The 7,714-nt window shown below is 43.0% G+C and overlaps 1 non-coding gene across 1 annotated transcript; it reads right to left on the reverse strand.

The window, feature by feature from the left end:
- Positions 1-1,404: 1,404 nt before the first annotated feature.
- TRNAI-UAU lies at positions 1,405-1,498 on the reverse strand. Its single transcript has 2 exons — positions 1,461-1,498; positions 1,405-1,440 (listed from the first exon to the last, which is right to left on the reverse strand). It is a non-coding gene; the product is annotated as a tRNA-Ile (tRNA).
- Between the last annotated feature and the right edge of the window lie 6,216 nt (positions 1,499-7,714).

Genomic DNA, 7,714 nt, shown 5'->3' on the forward strand with positions numbered 1-7,714 from the left:
GCCCTGAAGCCTTCTCTTCAAGTTCATGTTCCCGCATAGGTGGGAACAGGAACTTGAAGAGAAGGCTTCCGGGGCAGACCGAAGGCAGCGTGTACATCGCTACCGCTGCCAGGAACGCTGGAAAAGACTGCTGCCTGCGCCGGAGGGAGGGAGGAAGAGAGGGGGTAAACGGAGTCACCATCTTGGACCTCGCGGGGGGGGGGGGGAGCAGAGGGAAGATGGATGGGACGGAGGGATGGTGAGCAGAGGGAAGGAACAGAAGTTGGATGGGACTGGGAGGGGTGGGGAGCAGAGGGAAGGAGCAAGAGATGGATGGGACCGGGAGCGTTGGGAGCAGAGGGAAGGACCAGGAGATGGATTGGACTGGGAGGGGTGGGGAGCAGAGGGAAGGACCAGGAGATGGATGGGATTGGGACAGGTCAAGCACAGCAGAGGGAAGGAGCAGAAGATGGATGGGACGGAGGGATGGTGAGCACAGGGAAGGAACAGAAGATGGATGGGACTGGGAGGGGTGGGGAGCAGAGGGACGGAGCAAGAGATGGATGGGACTGGGGAGGGTGGGGAGCAGAGGGATGGACCAGGAGATGGATGGGATTGGGAGAGGTCAGGCACAGCAGAGGGAAGGGGTGCGGAGCAGAGGGAGGGATGGTGAGCAGAGGGAAGGAACAGAAGATGGATGGGACTGGGAGGGGTGGGGAGCAGAGGGAAGGAGCAAGAGATGGATGGGACTGGGAGTGTTGGGAGCAGAGGGAAGGACCAGGAGATGGATTGGACTGGGAGGAGTGGGGAGCAGAGGGAAGGACCAGGAGATGGATGGGATTGGGACAGGTCAGGCACAGCAGAGGGAAGGAGCAGAAGATGGATGGGACGGAGGGATGGTGAGCAGAGGGAAGGAACAGAAGATGGATGGGACTGGGAGGGGTGGGGAGCAGAGGGAAGGAGCAAGAGATGGTTGGGACTGGGAGGGGTGGGGAGCAGAGGGAAGGAGCAAGAGATGGATGGGACTGGGAGGGTGGGGAGCAGAGGGAAGCCTACTGGAAAGAAGACACTGCATAAAACAGAAGACACTGGGAATAGAAAAACTAAATGATCAGACAACAAAGGTAAATAAAAGTATTTTATTCATAATTTATTAATTGAAATGTGTCAGCTTTTTGAAATGTGCATCTGTGATATTTTGCCTGCAAATTTCATTTCCTTCCTCCATATTAGCATATTCATTTGCATATGTATATATGTAAATGATATGCTAATATGCCCCGCCCATTCTTTGCCCCCCCAAATGAAACAGTCAAACTACGCCTATGACTGTCACACTATATTCTTGTGTTCTTGTCCATTTCTGAACATACTATGCATATTTATATTTTTTTATTTAAAGAAAAAAACAAAGGTGTAATATCATGCTCCAGGTGAGGCTTGAACTCACAACCTCGGCATTGCTCTGATGTATACTGCTCTATAAGTACCACGCGCTAACCGATTGCGCCATTGGAGCCCTGACAGTTTGGGGAATGCTTTATGAACTTTTCTGAGTGGGAGAACAACTAAATGCCAAGAAGTGTAGAGTGATGCACTTGGGGTGCAGAAACCCAAAAGAGAGATACCGGATAGGAACGGAGAGATTAGTAAGCTCGACACAGGAGAGAGACCTTCGGGTGTTGGTGTCTGAGGATCTAAAGGTGAAGAAACAATGCGACAAGGCAACGGCTGTGGCTAGAAGGATGCTAGACTGTATACAGAGGGGAATAACCAGCAGAAGGAAGGAGGTGTTGATGCCCCTCTACAAGTTGTTGGTGAGGCCCCACTTGGAGTATTGTGTTCAGTTTTGGAGGCTGTATCTTGCTAAAGATATAAAAAGACTGGAAGCGGTGCAAAGAAAAGCTACAAAAATGGTATAGGATTTGCGTTGCAAACCGTATGACGAGAGACTTGCTGACCTGAACATGTATACCTTTGGGGAAAGGAGAAACAGGGGTGACATGATACAGACGTTCAAATATTTGAAAGGTATTAATCCGGAAATGAACCTTTTTCGGAGCCGGGAAGGCAGTAGAACTAGAGGACATGAATTGAGGTTGAAGGGGGGCAGACTCAGGGCTAATGTCAGGAAGTATTTTTTCACGGAGAGGGTAGTGGATATGTGGAATGCCCTCCCACGGGAGATGGTGGAGATGAAAACGGTAATGAAATTCAAACATGCGTGGGATAAACACAAAGGAATCCTGTTTGGAAGGAATGGTTCCACAGAATCTTAGCGGAGATTGGGTGGCGATGCCGGTAATTGGGAAACAAAATGGGAGCTGGGCAGACTTCTACGGTCTATGCCCTCATCGTGACTGAATAGATAGGGATGGGCTGGAGTGTAAATTTTAAGGGACTTCGACGTTAGCTTCAGAACTTAGTACAAGAACAGTGCTGGGCAGACTTCTACGGTCTGTGCCCTGAGAGAGGCAAGGACAAATCAAACTTGGGTATATATAAATAAAAGTATTGCATACCATGTAAAATGAGTTTTTCTTGTTGGGCAGACTTGATGGACCGTACAGGTCTTTGTCTGCCATCATTTACTATGTTACTTGAGTTAACTAGAGGAGAAAGAAAGTAATGGAAATTGCTAAGGAGGAGATAGAGCAGTATGCAAGGGCTGGATGGAAGAAAGAATTTGGTGGGTCAGACTGGGAATGGGAGCACTTATTAGGTAAACAAAAGACAGGGTGGAAGAAAACAAGTCCAAGTGACCAGCCAAAACACAGAAGTAAGAGTTCCAAACAAAGTTTATTGGGTCCCAATAAACTTTGTTTGGAGCTCTTACTCCTGTGTTGTGGCTGGTCACTTGGGCTTGTTTTCTTCTACCCTGTCTTTTGTTTGCTTGCGTCATTGTGGAAGGAGTGGACCCCCCCCCCCCTTTCTCCTTTGTTTCCAGCACTTATTAGGTGCCAGGATGATGCGTTGTAAGTGCAAATTCCATAACAGCAGTTCACACAACCGCCATATAGAATATTAGTGTAAGTCCGTGTTTACTTGCCTAACTTTAGACATGATATATTCTTGTTCCTTGGCCCACATATTTTAAACAGCTGGAGTCAATACTCAGTGCAAATTTAAATACCCTCCACCAACTGTATTTCTAAATCATATCGTTTAAGCAAGCAGGCACAAATACAGAGTCTTTCCTCAGTGGTGATTCGTTTCACAAGGGCTCATTTGCTCTTGATTCACCTTCCTCTTCATTGGTCAACAAGACTCTTTAATTAAATCAACATTTCAGGAAAAAAAATGTTTCTTCTTTCTTTTAGTTGAAAAACTACAATGCAATATCTTGCTTAAGTGTAGTTTGCTCAGTAATGTGAATCACTCGCCGGACTGGCATATCTTGCATTCTTGCTGCGTCAGGGTTCAATCCCTTAAAAACCAATAGGAAAATATACATTAGAACGTGAATGTGAAACGTAAGTCACTATTGCACTACTCGTTTTAAGTTATGAAGACTCACCTATCCACACCTTATGATACATTTGGCTAAACAAGCCCGATCATGTTTACAAAATACTACACGCTTCTTATGGGAATTAAGGAATGTGCAACTTACAGATAAGACCTTTTTTGTATCAATGAATATTGTGTCATTGTATACACAGATCCCTTAAAAAGAATTGCTTGGAGTACTTCCATGGTCTTTGGTTGTCTTCACCCCCACCAGGATCCTAGAAGGAAAGGGAGTATCCTGAAAAGGCAGAATAAACTAAGGCTGAAATAAAGAGGAGTTCCTGACCCTAAAATCAGTAACTGTGAGGGTGAAATGAGCTAAGGGGAACCCAGTCTTAGAGCGGGAATTGGAGTAGGGGAAGTCTGTTCAAGGCCAGGGTGTATCTCTGAAAGGTACATTGCTGAAAGGACAGACAGAAGGGTCTGATCCTGAGGGAAATGGATGGGGATCAAAAACATCAGGAGCAGCCTTGGATTATGAAGTTCAAAGGGATGGGTGATGAACTGGAGGAGTTGTATATCTATACATAAGTCTGGATTGTATAATGAAGCGTTAAGTAGTGGATACGTCTACATCAAATAGTCTTGGCTGGATTAGATCAAAACATCATAAACCAAATGTTGACTGTATATTGAGAAGTTGGAAATTTGGATTTGCTGCCATTGCAGAGTTTAATAAAGTTCACATCAAAAAAACATTCAAAACATTTGTTGAGTATCCTTTAAGAGAGAACAAAAGAAAATGAAGATTGAGCTCCAGGACACTGAAAATAAAAGCCCAGCTTAATATCCTACAGCTTTCCAAATCTCTATCCAGCCCTGACCTGCATCCAAGCTGATGTGAAAGGTAACTGGACTGTGAGTGTAGAGTGAGGTGGAGTCACCAGGATTAAAAATTTGGTTTGTGGCCTGGGTCAGAGGGAGAGAACTGAGCTGGTTGGTAAGACCTGGTTATATATATTACTACACACTAACTGATTAGCATAGGATTAGCGCATGAGTCATTACTGCCTATAAAATAGACGTTAAGCACTCATATGCTATTTTTTTAATGGCCATGCACTAAAGGCAAAATTAGCACAAAGCCATTAATTCAAAAAATAGAAAATTGGACATATTCTAGTTGCCGAACAAAATGGCCTTAGCGCCCAGGAAAGAGCTGCAAAAGGGCACGCTAAGGCCAGTTTTTACTGCACCTTGGTAAAAGGGCCCTTTAACTATATACAATTGGCATTAATAAATGTATTATTATATTTTACTACTCTCTCTCTGTATGTATGTATGTATGTGTGTGTGTATAGATAGATAGATAGATAGATAGATAGATAGATAGATAGATTGTAAGCTCTTTGAGCAGGGACTGTCTTTTTTGTGTATGTTGTACAGCGCTGCGTATGCCTTGTAGCGCTATAGAAATGATAAATAGTAGTAGTAGTAGTAGTATATACTACCTCTAAATCATACAAATATCCTGTGTATATATATATATATATATATATATATATATATATATATATATATATATATATATAAACAGTGTATTTTATCTAGCAAAAAAGGTGCCGGTACTCAAATGCCAGGCCACACTTCAGGGGTGGGGTGATCACTGAAGGACCCACCCCACAATAGCCACGGTCCCTGCAACCAGTCACAGAATCTATGACAAGGAAAAATTGGTGTATAGAGCCTGAGCTCTTTCATTAAAACTTGCAATCCATGAGTCAGTTTTAGCAGACAATGAAAAAGGTGCCGGTACTCAGTACCCCCAAGTACCCCCTCAAAAAAAAGCCCTGTATATAAATAAATAAATTATTTTTATTTATTTGTGTCCTGCTGTTTTTTTCTTTTAGGAGAAACCTTTAGCTTGACTTGCAGTGATCTAAAACGGCAATGTGATTGAAGCTGAGGCTTCAGCTTTGTGGAAAAAAAAAAAGAAAAGATACACCATTAAACCTGCCCTTCTACAGCTCTTGGTTCTTGCTTCCCGCACTTTAACATCTGTCAACCGTGGCACTGCTACTGACCCGTGCTAAGCTAAGCTAAAGGATGATAAGTTTGCTGCCTTTGCCCTTGTCCTAAGGGGCTGCACATTATCCTAGTAAGCTTCAATGGCCATTTCTGGAGGATATTTATCAACCCATGAAGATCTTTAGAACAAATGAAATGGGCAGTGAATTACAAAAAAACGTCATTCTCCAAAGGAAATGAATGAAGGCCTTTTGTTCCCTGTAATAAATAGATGCCATTGGCTTATTACACTATTTTTATATTAAATTTGACAGGGTTACTCTTTCCAGTTCATTAGGGGAACAGCCAGAAGAATATCTGCTCTGTCTTTTACTAGCAAAACATCATTCTCCGTTAGTAAACAGTACTGGGAAGAGGAACATGGTGCATGGTGGGGGGAAAGAGAGCTATGTAATTAAATCCTGATTACCTCTGCTAATCCCTAGAAAGAAATTCAAGATTACTTAATTACATTGAATGGAAAATAGATTTTGTCATAACTACACATAATATCTGCAACCCACTTGATTTATGATTTCTCACCTTTTCCCAGCAATGATTTGCTTTCTCTCTGCGTGGTACATATTATTATTTTTTTTTTTTTACAGGACATCATGATAAATATCCCTGGCCAAAGGTCACACAAAGGAATAATAACTCACTTCTTTAAATGAATGCATCAAAGTAAATTCTCTGCGTTTAACAGCAGCATGAGGAGGTCAGGGTGAAAGACTGGAGGAAGAAGGCTTTGTTAATATTATTCTAGGACTCTAACAGAAACTCTTGGTATGAAAACACTACTGATATTATGAAACTGTTCCTGCCCAATGTTCTTCAGTAGGTAACTCAATTATAATACCTCTAAATCATAGAAACTGAAGTATCCCTAGCCTCCTTGCAGGGCCAGTGCAACACAATAAGCATGATAAGTCCTACAGGGGCACCAGGTTTTGGGAGGGCACCAACTTCTGCCAAGAGCATCGCTCTACTGCACCTATACACGTGGCTTGACTGTTATTAATTTTAATCTGAGTGGCACAGGAAGGTGGCCAGGGTTGCATCTGCCGCTTCTTGCAGGTTACCCCCCCCCCCCCCCCCCCCCCCCCGCCTTTGTTCTTTTTCTATTTTTTTGTGTGTGATTATTTCTGTTTTTTCAGCCTCTTCCCATATAGGGATCCTCTGTGTATATCCCACACATTTTTGGAATTCCTTCACAGTTTTCATCCCCACAACCTCCCACCACTCCCTCTGTGAAGGGATATTTCCTGATGTTGCTTTTTAGTTTCCCCTTTTGCAGCTTCAGTCCATGTCCTCTAGCTCTATACTCTCACTCTATTTTTGAAAAAAAAAATAAGTTTGTTCAAGTATATCATGCAAGTATTTCAATGTCTAAATTATATCTCCCCTGTTTCCTGTCTTCAAGTCTTTTCTCATAGGTCTTTTGGCAGACATCCCACATGGTTTTGGTTGCTTTCCTCTGAATCGTTTCAAGTTTTATTGCGTCCTTGGCAAAATACAACCTCTGAAAATAACACAATATTCCAAGGGCAGTTTCACCAACAATTTTACAGCAACATTATCATCTCCTTTCTGTTGGATTTGCTCCTTTCCGTGCAGCGTCCTTCTGACCTCATATTGTTTCACCACCTTCATATCCTCTGATCCTATCACCCCGAGGTCCCTTTCTTGCTCTATGCCCATCAACCTCTCCCTTCCCATCGAAAGCAACTCCTTTGGATTTCTGCAACCTGAATGCATAACTCTAAATTTCTTCACAATAAAGCTTAACTGTCAAGCATTCACCCATGCTTCTGATACTTATAGATCAGTTTCCATGCTTTGCAGTCCATCCAAGGTGTCCATTCTGTTGCTAATCTTTGTGTCATCAGCAAAAAGGCAAATTTTTTCTTCTAATCCTTTGATGACATTGCTCTCTAAAGTATCAAAGGGAAATGAACCCTGGATGGATAAGAACATAAGAGTAGCCATATTGGGTCAGATCAGTGGTCCATCTAGCCCTGTATCCTGTTTTCCAAACAGTGGCCAAGCCTACCTGAAACAGGGTAACTTGGCTGCTCTGCATTATAGAGGTTCCTTATAAAGGATTTGCAGTAGCTTCTTGCACACACGCAGGAGCTTCTTACAGAAGAGACCCAAGGTGACTTCATTTGCATGTTCCTCAAAGGAAAAACCTCTACATTAGTGTTTCCTGATTCCA

This window comes from Microcaecilia unicolor, chromosome 3 (genome assembly GCF_901765095.1).
Source record: "Microcaecilia unicolor chromosome 3, aMicUni1.1, whole genome shotgun sequence".
In the NCBI taxonomy this organism is placed as follows: Eukaryota; Metazoa; Chordata; class Amphibia; order Gymnophiona; family Siphonopidae; genus Microcaecilia; species Microcaecilia unicolor.